Below are 20,318 nucleotides of genomic sequence, written 5' to 3'. Positions count from 1 at the left end.
GCTACCAGTAGTACCACTTCTTTGCCCTCTGATTTGACTGGCAACAGAAATTATCCAAGAATTTATTAGAGATGACAGCAGACAAACAATCCAATCCATTACTTCCTGTTTCCATTGTAAACCAGATTAAAACAAAATAAAATGAATAAAAACTGCTCACAAGTTGAAGGGAACTATAAGGCTATATGAAAAGTAAATGTTTTGCCTGATTCATGGACTTCCCTCAGTTCTAGCATTGAAAAGCGTATCTTTCAATTTCCTTGGATGTGGGAAAAGCATAGCAAATGAATATTTAATTGGAGTTTAGTCTCTGTAGTAAAAATACGTTTTAGCTAAGAAACACATTTCCTGTAACGTACACATCTTTTTGGCCTTATCAAGGCAATACTGTCTTATTAGAGACCTAGGTCAGAAGCAGCTTGAAATCAAGATGGGATCACCTGAATGTAGCAAGAGAGCAGCTGTTATTTCAGCACAAGTCCCCTTGCTGGTGACACAGCACTTGAGTGGCTGTGGAAACTCCAGTGTAACTGTCCAACAACCATTAGTGAGTAGTGGTTACTGGATTCTGACATCAATGATATGGATATGTGATAACATACCAATAGATGATAGATTCCACGTAAAAACTAAGATCAAAAGTCAATGGATTCTGATATTATTTTACCAGCAAATTGCTATGTCAATGATAGAAAAAAATCAACAAGCATGCACATAGAGTAAGCAAGCTGTATTTTCTGAAATTACTGTTTCAGTGAAAAAGTAAATGCAAGCAGTAGATGGGATCTGACCTAAAGATGGTGTAACATCCAGTTTCACTAACAAAGCCTTTGTTTCCCTTACTTGGCAGCACTGCATATAATTTCAGCTCAATTCTCCTTTTAAGATGCAGACTGATACATAATCAAAGTGAGCAAACAACAAATATATTCAGAAGCATTACAGACACTTAAAAACAGAATTTTGCCCCAGCTGTTTGCTTTCAACAAATATTTACGAGCCCTATATCTTGTTCAGACAACTGCTTGCTGAAAGCAAAGCCTAGGACTGTGTCTGAGACTCATTTAAATGCCAAACTGAATTTGTTTTGGGAAATTTAGGCAGAAGTAGTTTACAAAATATATAATGCAAACAGGGCTGCACAAGAGTGGCATTAGTTAGCACATGCCCAGAGGCATGAGGAGCTTAAGGCCATCTGAAATTGAAAGTGATCCTGTGTAATAGGTGATTGTCATCTTTTTGAGACAGAGGAATGAGTTGCACAGATCTAATTTACTAGAGCCAGCTCAAGAATTTGGAGGATCATGAGTAAAACTCTGGAGATGCTTTCCCCTTCTCCAGATAAGGGATTTACCAGGGCTACCGTGCCAGGGAATTGCTCCCACTCTTGGGGCACAGCAGGGTGGGGACACCTGCCCTCCTCACCAGCAGTGAGGAGAGCAATGGGTTCCAAGGAGGAAAGAGGTGGTGGGGTCCCGTCTGCAGGATTTTTGCTACTTTAGGCAACAGCCTACTGTGCTTATAGCTAAGTATCACCCTGTAGGTAACCACACACATTGCAGAATGCAGATAGGGTTAAATACCAGGTTGGCTATTTGTCACTCACCCACATCTGCAGTCAATAGCCAGGTTTGCATACCTGAGTCACTGTACCCCAAAAAAATCTCAAAATCGGGCTTCTTTTCCCAGACATTTGTAAATTAGACACTGGGCTGAGATTTAGAAATGCATTTACTGTCAGGCCTCAAAGCAGTAACATCTGAGCAGCCTGCAGAAGGTCACAGCCACGCAAGACAGTGGTCTGAGCAGTTCCTTGCACCAGCAAAGCATGCTGACAGGGAGTCATTGCTCAGCCTCTTCCACTGTATGGGCAACAGCGGTGGTGGAGAAACAGAATTTGCTGCATGTCAGTTTGATGATGACATTTTCATTTTTAATATCAAAAGTGGTGTACAAAGCAGCCATGGGTCGTGGCTCCTTGACACTGGGCTGCAGCTGCTCTGAAATATATAGCTAGCTTGGCCCAGGGGAAGGACCTAAAGGCTGAACTAATACGTGCTTTGGGTTTATGAGTCCTAATTCCTGCACAGCATATTGAAAAACAACGTTTGGGAACAATTGCTCCCTCTCATCTAACAAAATCCAAAGCTGTGCAGGGAGAAACACGAATGGTTTCCACCACAGCCAGCTGTGCCAAAAGCTTTGCTCCCTGGCATGGTTGCCGAGAGCCCTACAAGCAGAATGATTGTCCCTGCACACAGGCTCTGTGTTGGCACCTTGTCAGTTTTGGACATGATGCCCACACTATTTTTTTTATATTTTAACCTGGAGCAACAGTGAGGGAGCTGTTCAATATCATCATTAACAAATCATTGATCCCATTATCTGCCTTTCTATTTCATTTCAAATTTACACTCTCATTACTGCTTTTGTGACAGGAATAGATTTACAGATGATTTCAGAAGTAGTTAGGATGCCATTATGACTCAATGCATGTGATCAAATGTCTTTCTGAATGATTCTGTTGGATTAATGAAGCCATTTGATGAATTAAACTTGATATTCCAGCAAAGAGCAGATGACAATATTTCAAAATGGGAAAGATTTCTTTCACGTGTTCTGGTGTTTTCAGTGTCATTCAGTATTAGGGAAAAGTTCCAATTACAAGAGTATTTGAAAGCTCAAACACAAGGCTTCTCTGATCATCTGTGGGACTTGTGCCTTAGGGCCACTTTCCCCAGTAACAGCTGAGAAGGCAAATATATAGGGCAGGTCAATCAACACAGCCTTAATCCACACATAAAGCAGAGCCAACACATGGAGAAAAGCCAATAAACTTAGTAATTATTCTATAAAAAGGAAGAAAAGATGCAGAGTTTGACATCTCATTCACAATTGCTCCCAGGAGCATCTCCTGAAACAGAGCAGCTCTGAGCATAAGCTGTATCACAGTGATAAGATTCGAACTCCAAGTCTTCTGCAGGGCTGCAGGCAGAGGAGGAGGGTGGGCAGCGCTGGGTTTGGGAAGGATTTTTACCATTTCTTCTTATCAATTTCTGTAGACATATGCTGACAAACGTCTTTCAATTCAAAATACCTCTTTCTAGCTTTTATATTTTGCCCTAACAAAAGTAAAAAACAATCAGAAACTGCACTGTAACAAGAAAGGACTAGATCACAATCTTACATAGTTTAACATTGAATTATTTACATTATTTAACATTGAATATCTCCATGAAGAGCCAAATTAAGAGCGTTCCATAATCCTTAGTTTACTTTCTCAACATTCTTCCAAGATACAGATATTACCATAAGTGCTGGCCCCTCAGATTCACTCTAGGTACAGCAGGAGGGACGTTTTGGATCGGTTTTTTTTCCTTATGAAATTAAAGCTGCAGAGTTGCACTGTCCAAATGTGTTGACTATGCTTTTTGCGCTATCTCGTTAAAGCATTTTGCTGCGACGATGTGTATTTCCAAAAGAGAATTTGAGAGTATAACGCCATCTGATGCCCTTAAAGCCATAGTGACAAAAGCTTGAGCAAGCCACGGCTACCTACAGGACTTTTAGTAATTCTTATAACCATAAAGTTTGGGAACATCAGGTAAGACTGAATTTCAAATCTGCTCAGAGAAGTTCAGTACCTCTTCGCATTTTGCTCCCCACATAAGCGGAGACTGCTCTCTCAAACAAAAACAAGCCAAACACAAAACTTGTTCAGGCAACTTAAATCTACTGTTTTTACTAGTGAAAATGTACACAAATACTAAGTACAGATTATGCAGGTAGATAAAAAAATATCTGAGATGAAATGCACAACATCCTGAAGCTTGTCCTGTACGGCTTTGCCCTGGCTGAGAGTGAAAAATGATAGTCTCTTAGCACCAAGGAACTGTGGGGAGCCAAGGTACAATGCTTCTGCGTTCTTTACACAGCACTATCCCCAAACCAGAATTTAATCCCCAACAAAGCGTAGATATAGGAACAAAGTACTGCAAAGCATTTCACATCCTTACTGCTCATATCAGGAGGCTCCTAGACTTCTACTGTTTCAAATGGTTGAAAAGAGAGAATGCTTGACTTTGCAAGGATTTATGAGGGTTATAGAAACCTAATAGGAGTGACTGATACTCTATTGCTGTGCTATATTTCTTCAAAACCACTTTGAAATCAAAACTACTATAGGCAAAGTTCAGAAAACATACTTGTAAGCAAATCCGTCTTTTAATTTTATTTAAAAAAAAAAGAGAGAAATTTTCACCTGAAATATATTTAGATAACCTTTATAGGAATGCCTTAATAGAATATACACAGTTGTGTTTTCTTGCATTTCATAGGTGGATACACTCACTTCTATAGATCAAATTACACAGTAATCTAATCACTATCAATAGAAGATTAAAAATACTGCTATTGGTATCAAAATTGGAAAGCTTCTGGAGATCAGATCCACCATCTATGTTTCTTAGTATTAAGTTAGATACTATTTCTCTGCAATATTTAATTCCCCTGGATAAACAAAAGGACTTGTGAAAATAATCTATTCATCCAGGACAGGAAACAGGCTCATAACCTGGCCATTATTTCTTGTCCAGACTATAACGAAGGATTCAAGCACAAACCATAACCTAGGCAGGTCCAGTGGGGAGAGATGTCATGGGCACAAGTGAGAGACAGACAGTGCCCTTCACCAAGAACTGGTGTTTTACCACCTTTGTGAATCATTGCAAACCTTTGACAAACAGTACAGCAGATAAGTACTAGAACTCAAAAATGCCACAGATAACTAATTCACAGGTTTTGAATAGTGTATGTACTCCTAAACTCCAAAAGCGTGCAGGCCACATCCAACACAGACTGCAAACCTCCAAGCATGCAGCTGTGCACAACATGCTGCAGGGCTTATTTTAAAGTTTACAGAATGCATGCTTCCATGTTCCAGAGAAACAGCACAAATGTGAAGATTTGTGATTAATTTTGCCGCAATTCGTTCACAAAGTCACCCATCCATCATGTGCTGAAGTTAAATGTAAGCCCAGCCTATTTGAGCAATCTGGGAATCTAAACACTGCATCCCCAAGAGGAAGAAATTATTCAGTTTCCTTAAACGATTTTGGAAATTTTACCCAGCATGTAGTTAACAAACATAGTCACTAATTAGCAGCAGACAATATTATTTGGCTAGCTCCAACATTAATCACTGTAGGTAAGTAAAATGTGAGGACCTGATTCTGATCATCAGATCAACTCCTCAATTTTTCATCAGACAAAAGTCTTACTATATACAGAAGATCAAATGATACTATTTTTAATTGGATAAAACTCTTCTAAGCTTTTCAAAGGTTTTAAATTTTTTTTCTTAGATTTATTTACCTAAGAAAAGAATTGAAAAATATCTCCCTTAATACACATTGGCAATAAAGCATTTAAATACATGTCAAGTTCCATTACGATTCGGAATGGGGACCTAAAAGCTGACCCAGTCACCACTCACATCACCCAGGGCTTTGCTGATGTTTACAACATGTATGTAAGAAAGCACAGATTTGCTTTGTCTTCAGTTATTTTCTTATACACTGCTGTCCAAAGGAGTGTATCTATTTTTGCCTTTGGAAGAGGTGAGCCAAGATGAACCAGCAAGTGTTCTTGGCTTTTAGTACTAAGCATTGCAGTGGCTTCGACATTACATATTTTGTTTCACTGTACAGTGATTAAAACTTGTAATAGAAAATGACATGCTACCTAAAATTGGAGCAAACCTCAAAGCTTTGTGTTATGTGGATAATGATTTTGTGACTGCTACGAAGATATAAGACAGCATTAGCAGAGAAAATGCTGAAGGGTGAGGTGCTTGTCCCTCCAGAACTGTTTGAACTATAACTCACATCCCCACCAGCAGAGGTTGAAGTCACCACCAACTAAAATGCCATCAGATTTATTGTACTAACACATACTCTTTTGCAGAGAAGAGGAGCGGTAGCATGTTTTTTCAGGTGTATTATTGCCCTTTGGTCTTAATAGCATTTCATTTGCAATGTCAGATACAGAGGGTCTAATTTGAAACCTGTGTTTTGATCATCTTTGAGCTACTCGCATCTTGGCTGCCCACCATCAATGAATCCTGCAAGTTACTTAAATGTTGAAGCTTCTAGGGTTAGATCCTCAGGTAATGTAAACTGGTACAACTTCACTAACTTCACAGAAAATTTCCAATGCTGCTAACTCTGCAGTCCAGGGAGGAAACAGTGCCTTAAAGTAGATAAAAGCTGCTGGAATAAGTCTATCGGCGTGCATTTTGTGAACACACTATGGGCTACTAATACAAACTGGGCAACACAGAGAAACTGGGGGTAAGTAGGGAGAAGTAGAAGTAGAGACATCCAAGGATTGCTCTAGGTAACAGCAACAGAACTCATCCAAATAACATTCCGAAATTTAGAAAATGCAGAAATACAGCAATAAACAATCAAGGCCAGCATCAGAGGCATATGGCTGAGAAAAGAAGTGAGGGATCTCAATGTTTGATGCAACAAGAGAGGGAAATTCCCCATATTTCCCCAGATTTCTATCTTTATACCTCCAAGTATACATATTCTAAAGACCCAGTCAACTTTGCCCTGGTGTTGAAAAGTTTCCCAAAACTGAAAGTGGTGATTCAAGGCTGAAATCAGGAGGGACAGAATGACAAGATCAGACAGTTACTAGAGTTTAAACTGTTTTTTGAAACTCAGGGCATACAACACAGAGCAAATCAAATGAGTCATTGACCTAGGTGTTACATCTTAATGGAAAAAGGTTTTGGAAAAGTATGTATTGAAGTTTCTTCCACAAAGTAATTCAATTAGCCTTTAATTCTTCTTATTGAGGCAATCTAACAGAGTTAGGACTGGGACCTCCCATCTCCATGGGAGAAAGGTTTTTCCAGGTGTACTTTCCTCTGAATTCTGTCTTCTTTGTAACACTGTCCAGAGACTGTCAAGGAAAAGTTTCATCAATCAAATCACTGCAAACTGGTGGTGAATTTTTTTCAAAACAGACCACAAACACTTTTGGAAAGTCAATAAATTGATTGTGCTCTTTAACTTCCATTCCCCCCTATTTTACCATTTGAAGCACTGTATTCTTTTGTGTCTGGCTATGTTGGAGTAATCAATAAGAAATTATACTTTTGCCTTTTTACATTCCAAGGAAGGCAAATGCAACATATTTCTCACTCGGTCATATTGATTGCAAAGCAAAAACAGAGAAAACTAATGGAAATTCCTTACAGTGTTCTTAATGCTGCCATCTAGTACTGGGGAATTGTCCTGTCAATGCTAACTTCATTTGCAGAGAGTATTATTTTTAACTGTATACATATGGAGTTGTATGAAGCTTTTTTATCATCAGTAAAATTAATTATCATAAGATTAATTTCACTTAAGAGATTTGCTGAATTAGGACTCAGCATTGGCGTGATATCTGATTACCCTAAGGGATGAGCCAACCAGCTGTGACTGCGAACTGTTGCTTACCTACGGATGAGATGCATCTTGTTTTTACTTTAAATGACTAATACTGGCTATAGTTTTGTGATCAAGATAATAAATGCTGAAATTAAATTCTCCTGATAGTTTGGGGTAAAAGAAACAAAAGTAAGGCCAGGAGCAGAGTGACCAGTGTGTCTTCCCTCCCACCTTTGCATACCAGTGAAAGCAGTTGCAGCACTGTGGCTGGAGAGCCCTGAGGGACTCTTTCTCCAGTCCAGGGATCCCAAATAGGAAGAGGCTGAGAGGAGAAGAGAAAATAATCACAGAATCATAGAATCACAGAATGGTTTAGGTTGGAAGGGACCTTTTTGTTTTTTATGTGCCTCAGCAGAGTTTCCAGGAGGATCTGCTCCATGATCTTTCCAGGCACAGAGGTGAGACTGACTGGCCTGTAGTTCCCCGGGTCTTCCTTATTTCCCTTTTTGAAAATAGGGGTTACGTTTCCCCTTTTCCAGTCAGCAGGAACCTCACCAGGCTGCCACGACTTCTCAAATATGATGGCTAGTGGCCTAGCGACCTCATCTGCCAGTTCCTTCAGGACCCACGGATGTGTCTCATCAGGTCCCATGGACTTGTACACCTTCAGGTTCCTCAGGTGGTCTCGCACTTGATCTTCACGTACAGTGATCAGTTCTTCATTTTCCCAATCCTCGCCTTTGCATTCTGTGTCATGGGCAGCGTGACTGCAGCCCTTGCCAGTGAAGACTGAGGCAAAAAAGTCATTGAGTACCTCAGCTCTGTCTCTGTCCCAGTTAACCAGTTCTTGCGTTTCCTCCTGGAGAGGGCCCATGTCTTCCCTAGTCTTTTTCTTGCTGACATGCTTAAAGAAGGACTTTTTGTTTGTCTTAATGTCCCTGGCCAGATTTAGTTCTGTCTGGGCTTTAGCTTGTCTAACCTGATCCCTGGCTGCTTGAACAATTCCTCTGTATTCCTCCCAGGCTACCCGCCCCTGTTTCCACTCCCTGTAGGCCTCCTTTTTGCTTTTGATCATGTCCAGGAGCTCCTTGTTCATCCATGCAGGTCTCCTGGCTTTTCTGCCTGCCTTCCTCTTTGTAGGGATACATCGCTCCTGAGCTTGGAGGAGGTGATCCTTGAATATTAACCAACTTTCTTGGGCCCTCTGCATTCATTCACAGCAAAATGTATACTGCCTCTGGCACTTAAGACACCACCTGCTAAGCACCTAAAGCTCATTTTAAAAAAAAAAAAAAACAAGCCTTTTGTAATGAGAATGTTCTTCTAAGTTTTTCACAAGTCAGTAGCGCGCTTTTAAAGCAAATTGGTATGCTTAATCAGCTATATAAACTCACTGCACTTTTTGGATCTCCAGGTTTCTCAACCTGTTTCCACAAAAGAATATAAAATTAATTTTGTCCCATTTAAACAGTGCTGAGCTGTTTGTCTTTTCCCTACAACTATACAGCTTCTGCAGATGTAAAGACACCTTTGCACTCTCCGTGAAGAGCAAAACTTCTACCCCAGCTGGAGGCATGTTACCCTGTTTTGAAGGGAGCCTCCAGCACCTGTTCTAAATATTTGTTGGAAAAAAGCCCGGCCGAGTGACGCTATCAAATACTTTTCATTTCTTCCCTTTTCTAGATCCTGTTTCCTTCTAATCTACTTTTTAGGGGAGGCACTTGCAAGTTGAGAAAAAGTTATGTCTCATTATGCAACCAAGATACCAGCAGGCAACAAGAAAGCCTGCTAGATAAAAAGTGGTATTCCTGTTCAGAGTGGTCCTGAATAAGTGTTAGTAATATACCAATGAAAAATGATTGCCAATAGAGAGTGGAAGATGGGGGTCAGTGAAATGAAAGCCAAAAGTATATTTTTTTGGATGGCTTCCCCAGCAATTAATTCAGTGTCAAGTTGAGATTCTGTCCCTCTGAAAGGATGCACCAAACTGGAGAGTTAACATTTGAGTGACTTCATTCACATTAGCATTAGAGAGCAGAATTCATCTCAAAGAAAAGGAGAAAGTAATGAAAGCAACTGGTTTTTTCCATCAACATCACTTCAGTCTTTTTTATAATAATAAATGCCTCAAAAATAAGCAGGAAAAAATAGCAACAGCAAATTTGCATCCCAGAGAAAAGTTAATGTTTCTACTTGGCTAATTCATCACTGAATATTGAAATGCTGACAACAGTGACAGAGTATTTAATAAGTTTAACTTGCAAATGCACTGGGCCAGATTTCCAATAGAGCTGAGAATACTGGATGCCTTTGGAAATCCTTGTGTCCCTTGTTTAGTGCTAATTTAGAATTCAGCCCTTAGAAATGCAGATCTAGTTATGGAGCATCAGCGAAGTCCAACACTGATTTCTTTTCCAAGCTTATTCCTACAGAGTGAACAGATTCAAGAATAAAATATAAGGAATTAGGAATTCCCGTCCTATAATAAATGCACAGAGTAACAAATTCATCACCTTGCCACCTATGTTTCCTCCTAGCAGTGAAAATAACTCCTAAGATACAACACTGAGGGAAATTCACCTGATAAATACCAGGAAAGTTTAAATCAGCACAGTGAGAAGAATATGAAAATCAGTATATCTTTCCATTGCCTATGTCAAAACAAGATATGAACAGCACAAAAGGAGTTTGAAAAATTGTGAGAGTAACATGTTAAAAACAATTAATGCAGTCAACGTATTTTCTGTAAAATTCTTCAGTGACCTGGGAAGTTCCCTGTGGAAGAAGGTGACTGCTATTAATAAAGCCAAAGTATATTTGGACAAAGCTTCCAATCACACAGCAATGATTAGATCTTTGGGGGGGAAATGGCAAGTTGCTTTGAAATATTTTTTACAAAAAGAGTAGGGGAAAAAAATAATTTACAATCAAAGCGTATGCTTTGCTATTCTAGGAGGGAAGCAGAGAAAGCATCCTCTAGGAATGACTGCACAGTTAAGAGATTAAGACACAGACAACTGGAGGAGTCAGACCAGAAATAGGGTATGACCTTGGTTACAAATCAGGAAATATATCCTTTATTTTCCTTTTCTACTCCTTGGAAGCCAAATTAAAAATCGCTTTTAGGTATCTGAAGATGCAGACATTCACATACTAAGAGTGAACAGATGAGGAAGAAGCTCCCATCAGTTTGGCTGCCATGAGCCAGGCACGAGAGCTCTTCATAAGCCTGATCTCTCCTCCCTGTAAAGCCCAAATGACAGTGCACAATTTGGCAAACTGTTGTCATCCATGCACCAAGACAGACTTTCACGCTTTTTGCTTCCCTGTTTATTATAACTTGGTGTTTAGGAGTCCTATATCCCCCTCAGGCTGTTCAGATTGCATTCATGCATATTACACTAAAAGCAGCTTTTACATTTGTTGTTGCAAAAGTTCTTCAACTCTTCTGCTCCACCTTGAGGCTACTTGGCTCAAGTCAACTACTTCCTTACAGTGCAGCAAGTCCAAAGGGATCTCACCGCATCGCTCAGGAGGTACACGGGTGCATAGAATCTTTCTTAGTGACCTGAGCCATTCTTAACTAGTATTTTACTTCTTTATTTACAGCTCTGCTTGACTCAGTTCTCCTGAAATCAGTGTAGAAACACCTGAATAGTCACAATGACATGCAGTAATTGCAGACACCTTAATGTTTCATGCTAGCATCGTTTTTTTCCACTAAGCGAAACGAAATTGTGGTGAGATGTTACAGAAAATCTCAAGAGAGCTCACATCTGTCTCTGGAATTACCACATTATTCATCGGAGAGCAGTGCTGGGGCACTGGTCAGCACAAGGCCCCTTTCTTTGCTATGAAGAGGTTTACACACCTATCTCTCCCTGTAAACCTTTGTCTGCTGCTGAGATTCTTTTTAAATATTAATAATGTACAAATCTTCACTTGTGGAAACAGTCTCTAAGAGATGATGGGCAGGAAAAGTGGAGTTCCTGTTCTGAATATCCCACCAACAATGGGCAGAACAGCATGCAACCAGCTAAAAATAACTCACATAACTAGACAGCACACACTTCTCTTTTTTTTTTTTTTCCTCATGCTGAAAAGAATGCATGTGAGAAAGCTGTCCTGTTCAACATGCTCTGAAGTAACCTGTCGGCTGATTGCCATGGAAGAGCTGACGGTAAGATTTGTGTCCAGTTTAGTGTATCAGGATTTGTGCATTCTCCTCCTACTCTGTACTCACAGATACCAAAACGCAGGAGGTCTAACCCCAACATCTGGCAGTACTCTCTTACTGCCCAGGAGTCACTCATGCTTCTCTTCACAAGCTTCCCACCAGTAGCAGAAGAAAGGATTGGTGTGGTTATTTGCCCAGTAGCCAGATCAGCCCTTCCTCTGGCAAAGATAGCAACATTTTGTATCAAATCAAAGGACACTACAAGAACACTGCACCTCACGTTAACGTAAGACTTCAGTCACAGAGGGTGAACCAGACTTAGCTGTAAGTACTGTTTTTAACCAGCTGCTTTAATAGTATTCTGCAGTTCATTTGAGTCTGTTTAACATTAATTTACTCTACACATTTTTATGCTTTTCTTGGTAAGACTTCTCTTCAGCAGTAGTTTAAATTATTAGACTAAAATATTCACGTAAACGTGGTTGAAGTACGTGTGAAAGTGATTATAATTAAGCCTGTAACCACAATTATTGTTGTAATAACTAGTTGAATTTCACCCAGTAACAGTTACGAGATTACTCACGATAATGCCATTTGCAGCGATTCAAACATGGTACTTTATATTTAGAGTAAAGCTTTTCTGTTTTTAACAGTATATTGCTACAGAACATGTAATATTATTATTAGCATTAACGTTTACTACAAACATTATAATTTTACAATTACTACTGTTGCCTGAAAGTTTACCTGCTTTATCTAGTTGCATTGGTAGAACCAAAGATGTAACATCACTGCATGAACGTTACGTTTTTCCACATCCTTAGGGCACTGTGACTGCAATGCCATTGCAACTGATTTAAAACACTGCTAATGCAGTTGTGAGCAGAATTCAACCCAGCCTCGATCTCGTTGTGAATGGTGCCATAAAAACACATAGAACGTGACATTCCCTTCTTCAGTCTCTTTTTACGATTAAAAATGGACTTTAGTTGGGACCACTGGATTTTGAAAGGTACCCAAGACTGACAAAATCATTTTAAATAAGGCCTCGTCAATGGCTTCATTTCTTCCCAACCAGGTGTGCTAGAACTTTAACCATCTTGAGGCAAACATTATGAAAAAAATAAATGGTCTTTCGGGCAGTCAGCACCTAAACCACGTATGACTTGAAAACGCAAAATCATCCCCTTAAGTTCCAGTGGTTTCTTCCGATTCAGATTACAAAGCATTTATGTAATATGAGAAGAGAAAGAAATTTTAGGAAAAAGCATTCTACCATCTTCTGGAATGGCTCTCATATAGAGATTAACGCAATGAATGATTCACAGTACAGTGAAGTCAGAGTGCCCATAAACTTTTACAAGAGTCAAATTAGACCAGAACTGTGTGTTATGGGAAATGTCACCCTGTCCACTTAATAGTCTCTCAGGGGCCACACTATAATTAAAGCAGAGAAGAATTTAGCATACATGGCAACATATGTACAGCAAGTCTATTACATCCAAGGATCTCCTATCATATTACAAGTATATTTCAGTATCATTACCTTTAGTAATGGGGAGATTACTGACAGTCGCAGAAAAGGCCATAGACTTGCTGAAGGTCATACAGTAAAGTCAGTAACAAGGTGAGAGCAGAGCATATACTAAGTCCCCAGGTCAGCTGCTAGACTGTGCTGATCCTCCTATTAATGTGGAATGATTGCTGTAAATGGTATTATCACCGTTACCAAGTTATAGAGATAAATGAACCTTTAAAAGAATTAGAGCTGTTTAAGTGACCATACATCACACAAAGCCAGAGTTGTTCTCATCAATTTTACAGAGGTAGAATCTGATTCTTATGGAGAGAAATGTATTTAATTCCATGCTGAGAAGTCAGTCCTTTTACACGCACATACAGAGAAAACTAATCAGCTAGCATTTCCAAAGCTGTTGTTGCATATGCAAGAGACATGATGATATTTTCAATTCTGTGTTACTCATCTCTCCCACCTTAATTCTAGGTTGTTAGGAACTCCATGCAGTGGGAGGAAAGAGAAAGCTGTGAACAAGTACATTTTGCAAAATATCATCCCCAGAAATAGATAATGTTTTTCAAAATTTGTCTGCGAATGAAGTATGTCTTGCAAGATCATAATCAATCACTGTAAGTACTTCATCTGGAAATCCTAGTGAATAGAACCATATTGCAAAAACTTCCTACGAACAACAACGTCTGCAACAAAACAGACCAAGAAGATTTGTGAGGATGCAAAACAAGTCACAATATGTTTCTTGAATGCCTTCCATCCATCTTTTGATGACATCTCAATCAAAATAAGGGAGTCAGGAGTTGCACCACACCTCTACTATTGGCCTGAAAATAGTGCACAATGCAGCAAGAAAATAGGCTTCTCCAGCAGGCTTTTTTCCCTTTTCCTGTACAAAATTGGGGGAGTGGAGGGGTGGGGTAACAAAACAAACAAACAAACCGACCCACCCCAAAACCAAAAAAAAAAAAAACAACAACAACAACAAAAAAACCACCACCAAAAAAAAACCCTCCAACCACAACTTCTCCTAGCACTCTTGTAGGAATATATCACTTCAATACTCTCCAACATAGACTACATTTTGGGTCTGATACAGCTCCTAAAAATCAATGGGCAGCTTCATATTGAATAAGCTGCATAATTAGATCTGCAATACACAATCTATTCTTATCAGAGCTACCATTCCTTGAAACATAACAGTATGTCTAGAGCTGTTATGGCAGGAGGCTCAGGAATCCCTGGAGCATACCTTAAAGAACAGGGGAAAGCAACATATTCAAGTGCATCCAGACAGTTAGTTGCATTAGATCAAGCGTTCCCAGATGGGGTGTGTGCTGTTGCTTCAGTTGTCCCGGCAGAAAACAGAGTGTATCAGCTGGTAGAAAGTGCTTGGAGGCAGTTTAAACCCAGCAGCACGCTCGTAGTTAAGAATTGAATAGAAATGTTTCTCCAAAGCAAAATTTCAAAGGGAAAACAGAGGAAAGGAACTGTAAGAGTATTTGCCAAAGTGCTTATTGTCCATTCAACTCTAACTTTACCTTTGCCATGGTAACTCAGCCATGCTGAACCCCCTTTTCTTGAGCAGCTTCAAGAAACAACATAGCATAACACCATATAGGCAGCAGGACTGGTGGGACTGCACATTGTCTTTATGCTATATGTCGGGTACGAGACCTTCCTGTTGGCTAAATCTATATTATACTCTTTTGGTCATACATCATTAAGTCAAATAACTTCTGAATTGGAGTCGGCTTCTAGGGATAAACGAACCAAAACCTTCTCTTTTATTGCTTGTTAGAGCTCTTAGCAGATGAGAACTAAGAATTTTCTTTGCCGACAAGGTAGTACATCATTTCAAGATGAAGTGTAACACTGAATAACCACCGTTACTATTGCCACTCTACAGTAATCTCTTAGTTTTCTTATAATCTTATTTACTGATGTAATTTTACCTTAGCGTCGAATATTCCATTTGGTTTTTCAAAGTCATTTTTCTAGAGTAGGCATATTTTTCTTAATTCCTTATGCAAAATTGGGGGGGGAGGGGAGGTTAGTACTGCCAATTAATAAAATGTGGGCAATTTTTCTGTAAAATTAAGAGCAATAATGAAGTCACTGGACTATAAGTCTTTGTCAGATGGACATTCACGTGTCCAGAATTACCCTGTAGGACTCACTGGAGGATGCCTGATCCTCTAAATTAGCAAAATTCAAACACATGCTGAAATCATAATCTCCAGAACTTCATAAAGTGCTGGACAGTTAAATCTTTGGCTACTGAAAGCATTTGATTAATACCAAATATTGGACTATATAAGACCACAAGTATGTTTAGTAGCAGTTTTATATTTACTAGCTCTTCATCAGTTTCACTTCCTTCTTCATGAGGTTTAAGAAAAGACTTGAAAAGCATGAATCAGCACTTCCAGATTTCAAGAATAAATGCTGCAAATAATCTGAAGTGCCAGTACATTCTCATTCAGGCACAGTCTGATGAGACAGTCTGATCAAAACACAATGAACCCACTGTTCTACATTTCAGGTACTGGCTGTACTGAAAGAATGATTATATCACTTATTGCGTTCGCAGTGTATAGGTACTACACTTGCAGTGCAGTGCTTATAGATATATGTTTATGTTAAGCAACTGAGAATTAAATGCATCCATTCATGGACAAAGCCATTGTTTCTGTAATAATCTACACTCTAAGGCAGATGGAAAAAAGTAAATTTTCATAAATACTTGAGACATTAGATTTTAAATTCAAGGAGCTAGTCTTGAAATGCCACATGTGAAGAGAAAACCAGAAACATCTGTTCAGGAGCTAATAAGGATTAAATAACCAATTGCTATCAGTAAATTGAAATCTTCCATTTGGTTTTTGTATGGTTTATATATTGCTTGGTCTTCAGCTTGATTAAGCTGTCCAGGCAAGTGTGGAAGGACTCATCCTATGGTTGAGGAGACTGATGTGGACCACAACCACTTGTACTGAGCTATAATTAATTAGCTACCAGTTGACTGTTCTTCAACATACAGCCTGGCAGGATTACAGTTAATGAGCAGCATACTGCCAAATGCAATTCTTTTCATTTCTTAATCAAGAACGCACTACTTTTCCACCAAGCTGCTTGGGTACTTTGCAAGCATTGAGAATCTAATACTTTCTTTTGTTTTTCCTCCAATAAGAAAAAGAATTTGAGATGCAGTTTGCAGAAAAAAAAATCCCCAAATAGAAACAAACTGCTACATTCTGATTGTTCTGACCAAAAGACACTGAAACAAAACTCCCCAGGGGCTCTCCAGGAAAGCAGCCTTTCTAAGAACTGCAAGAACCATATTCTCAACCCAAAGGTTATAAGTCACGGCCAGCATCTTCAGAGAGCATGTATACCACAAGTGGGATTGGAGCTGAATACATTACCTTTCTTGCAAATGGAGAAGCCAGTTTAGTCTGGCAAGTAACAGAAACAGGCTTTTTGTGAAAAACAAACAAAAAACCCAACAACCAAAAAAAACCCAAGCAACCACCCAGCATCTGTAATTTAAATATAGCTAGAGGACATGATGCTGGCTCTCCCTTCCTACTTCAGTCCAGTGGCAAGGTGAGGGAGACCTGCATACAGCTCTGACCACTGCTGGGTTCAGGCTGTGCTGCGGCACTTTGCAGAGAACAATTGAAGATGGTCCAAGTCAGACAACATGGAAAAGCAAACATACTACACTGGCCATAATCCATTAAGCATGGCACTTAGGGAACTGTCCCACAGTAGAGTCTGGTCTTAGCACCAAGGACATTTTTGTACTTAGAATGATACTGTCCCTGGGGAAATGCCTTGGAAGAAGCTCTCCTTTCACCTGTGCTCATTCTTCATTTTTGACTTTGATTCAAGTCAATTCTGGGTTATTTTCTGAACAAGGATAATTTCACCTGAAAAGGTGATTCAGTCAAGGGACATCCCAAAAGCTCTGAAATTCACCTGAGTGAAATCTTGACACTCCTAACCACTCAACTATCATTCAATTGTAGCTAGGGGGCAAAGAAACTTAACATCCCATCACGTTTAAACAACACTAACAGCCTCTTTTTGTGGACTTTTTATGAAAATATAGGCAAAATGCCTAACTTCACTAGAGCATTCAGGAGTGTTAATCATAAATGAAGGTTAAAGGTTTCTGTACAGAATTGCAAGTGACCAAGTACAGGAGCAATGCACAACTTGAGCCTTGGCCTGCTTGCTTGAGAATACTGACAAGCGTTCCTCTTTTTTTCCATATATTAACTTATCGGTAGCTCAGGGCAATGGCCTGCAGGTGGTTATATCCCTCTGTGGATGCTATCTTTGTTTTAGAATCCACTGATATTTCCCTCTTTTGCCATCTGGCTGTAATCATACCTACTCATCACCTGTCGCAAAAGCTGAGCTTGGTGGTCCCTCCTTGCACATTTGGTGAAATATTTACTTCAAATACTGAATAGACATAAATACCAGTTTCCAAAGAAGTTGTAAGCCTAAAAAGCTGTCCAACGATCCTTTTCTCCTTTTTCTTCTTTCATTTTGATGATGGGTAGGAGGGAAGCCAAAGCACACATTCTATACTCTTCCTCTCAAGCAAAAAAAGCTGTTGATTTGTCATAGGAAGCAGGGAAGAATACAATAAGGAAGTCATAGTTTGATACAAAAAGATGGTTACTGAAAAGATGTTTGAAAAGCAACAGAATATGTATAAACATACCAATATTGCCAAAAATACAAAAATGCTTACCTTTACCAGTGATGTTCCCCCTTAAGCTCATAACTGAACAACAAATACAACGATGCCTTTCATTCTCAGGCCAACAGCTCTGCAGGTGGCAAAATGTGATTGCTTGTGAAGTTTAATTGATTTTTCTAAAGGTCTGAAAGTCTGTTGTTCCTTTAAATTATTGATGGGTGCACTTGGATTACTGTGCGTACACCGCTGTCCTTGATACAGGCTGGGCTGAAAAACAGGGCTGATTATCTCTGCATCTAAATGATCTGCTTGATTAGTCACCATTGTCCCTGTTGGCACCCTGCAGAAGCTTTGGGTGGTCTTTCTGCTCCACTGCTCCAGCTCCACCAATGACATTCTGGCTTCATAAATTCTCCCCCCACCCTAGTTTTAAACAGAGAAGGTCTAACTGCAGCCTGCCACAAATGCTGATGCAAAGTGCTCAATACCTGTCCTGCCTCACTCCAGAGGAACCTGAACAGGGAGAACATCCCTGTGCACGTGTAAGTGCACCTTAACCTGTTCTACCTGGAAGCAGGCTGAGGGCTCTCTATTTCAGACACTCTGAGGGGAACCATTACTATTCTTTTTTCATGAGTATCTCTGTATGGAAACAATTTTAACCTCTTACCCACTGTCCAGACAAGTAGCTAGCAAACTGAGGAAATGTGTCCCAAAGGGAATTTGGTGTCCAAGTGCCCATTTAAACAAATGGACTGTCCTGTTCTCCCAGCGAAATATTTATATTATGTATAAAAAATGTAATATATGTTCATAGGAGCAACCAGGTGGGAGCTTAAAGAGATGGCCAGACAAGGGGAAGCTTGTCAGGCAGGCAGGGCTATGAAATATAAATAAATTAGAGGAAGACAGAAAATTAAATCACAATAGGCTCTGCCTGGGAGACAGAGGAAGGCTATGAAACCCAGAAGGTTATGTAGAGAACGTCATTAGAGTCTTTATTAGAGTCAGCTGAGAAAAAAAATCAAAGTGAAAACAAATTAATTGGGGGAGGAAGAACATGATTCTTAATTATTCTGTAGAGTTTTAACGACTCTCCAATCCCTCCTGACAAACAAAGCAATATGTTTCTTCACAGGAGAGCTGACCAGCTTGAAGTCTTGGTATGCTGGAGACCCATTTAAATCTGATTCAGCTTTGAACTTTGTGTCTCCTGGGTTAGGCAGACACCAAGACTAATGCCTGCTAAAGATTAGAGAGTCCCAGAGGACTAACTCTAACTGCACCCCCTTCACCAGGGACCTCTGTGGGTACCGCTGTGACCAGGAGCAATCTGTTCCTTCACAAGCTATTAATTTTATTTACTCTTATATTTTACTCTGTTTTTCAGATTTACCTCCAAAAATATTAAAGTAGGATCTGCCTTTGTTTCAAGGAGAAAACGCTTGATGCAGAAACTGTGTATCTGATAATTTCTATTTGCAAAGTACTTAACAGTATTAATCACCCAGAACTGCTCCATATCACAGGCTCACCAGGATGAGTAGCACCATTTTGCTCACATATGAGGAATTTGGGGAGAAGGCTGGGGAAACAATTTCTCCTAGTCTTCATGTCATACCCCATTTTTAGTTTCACTGTTCAGACAGCTCTAATAGACTTTGACAGAATCTCCCTAATTGTGTGATTCCTCCATTCTGGAGAGGGAGAGTTGATCCTTCAAATAAGACGTCTCCAATTATTCACTTAAGTGCTGAGTCTGTTCAGTCTTCTATGCTGATGGCGATACAGACTGCCACATCTCTGTGCTTTGCTTGAAGTTCACCAAGAGGTAACAACCTAGACACTAAACACCAGACTACACTGGAATAGGTTTAAAGCCAAAATAGTAAGCTTACTACATGGAAGGCTGGTGGTACATAAACCTAACTGCAGAACTTCTGCCATTGGAAATCAGTGTAAAGGAGGTCTGCTCTGTAGCTGCAGTGTTAACTTGCTAGCAAGTCTTCAATTTCTCTTAATAAGCATAAGATCCTGTCATAATTTTCTTTTCACACATTGGCATTTCAAATGTGTTACAAAGGTCAGCTATGTTTGGGGAAAAAATAATTTAATTGATTTTATTATTGCAGAAAGATAGAATAAACCTTTGTTTGGGGGATAAAAAACAAAATTATTGGCTGAATACAGCTGAATTAAGCACTTAAAGTTCAGTCTCTACAGAATGCTGACAGTGTAGGCTTAGATCAATACAGAAACAATTTACACTTTAGGAGCTCTGGCTCTGACTATTAACTAGTAATTATACCAAGTTTGCTGTTAAATTGCTTTAACTGTTTCCAAGGTGTAACTGAATTATGGTAAACTCGTTAACACTGTCAGAGTGGGAACTCACATCACTGTGCTGAGCATTTAACACCTTCTACAGTCTTGGCTTTGACTTGT

This window comes from Vanellus vanellus, assembly GCF_965231255.1.
Source record: "Vanellus vanellus genome assembly, chromosome: 14".
In the NCBI taxonomy this organism is placed as follows: domain Eukaryota; kingdom Metazoa; phylum Chordata; class Aves; order Charadriiformes; family Charadriidae; genus Vanellus; species Vanellus vanellus.
This window is presented reverse-complemented; position numbering follows the sequence as displayed.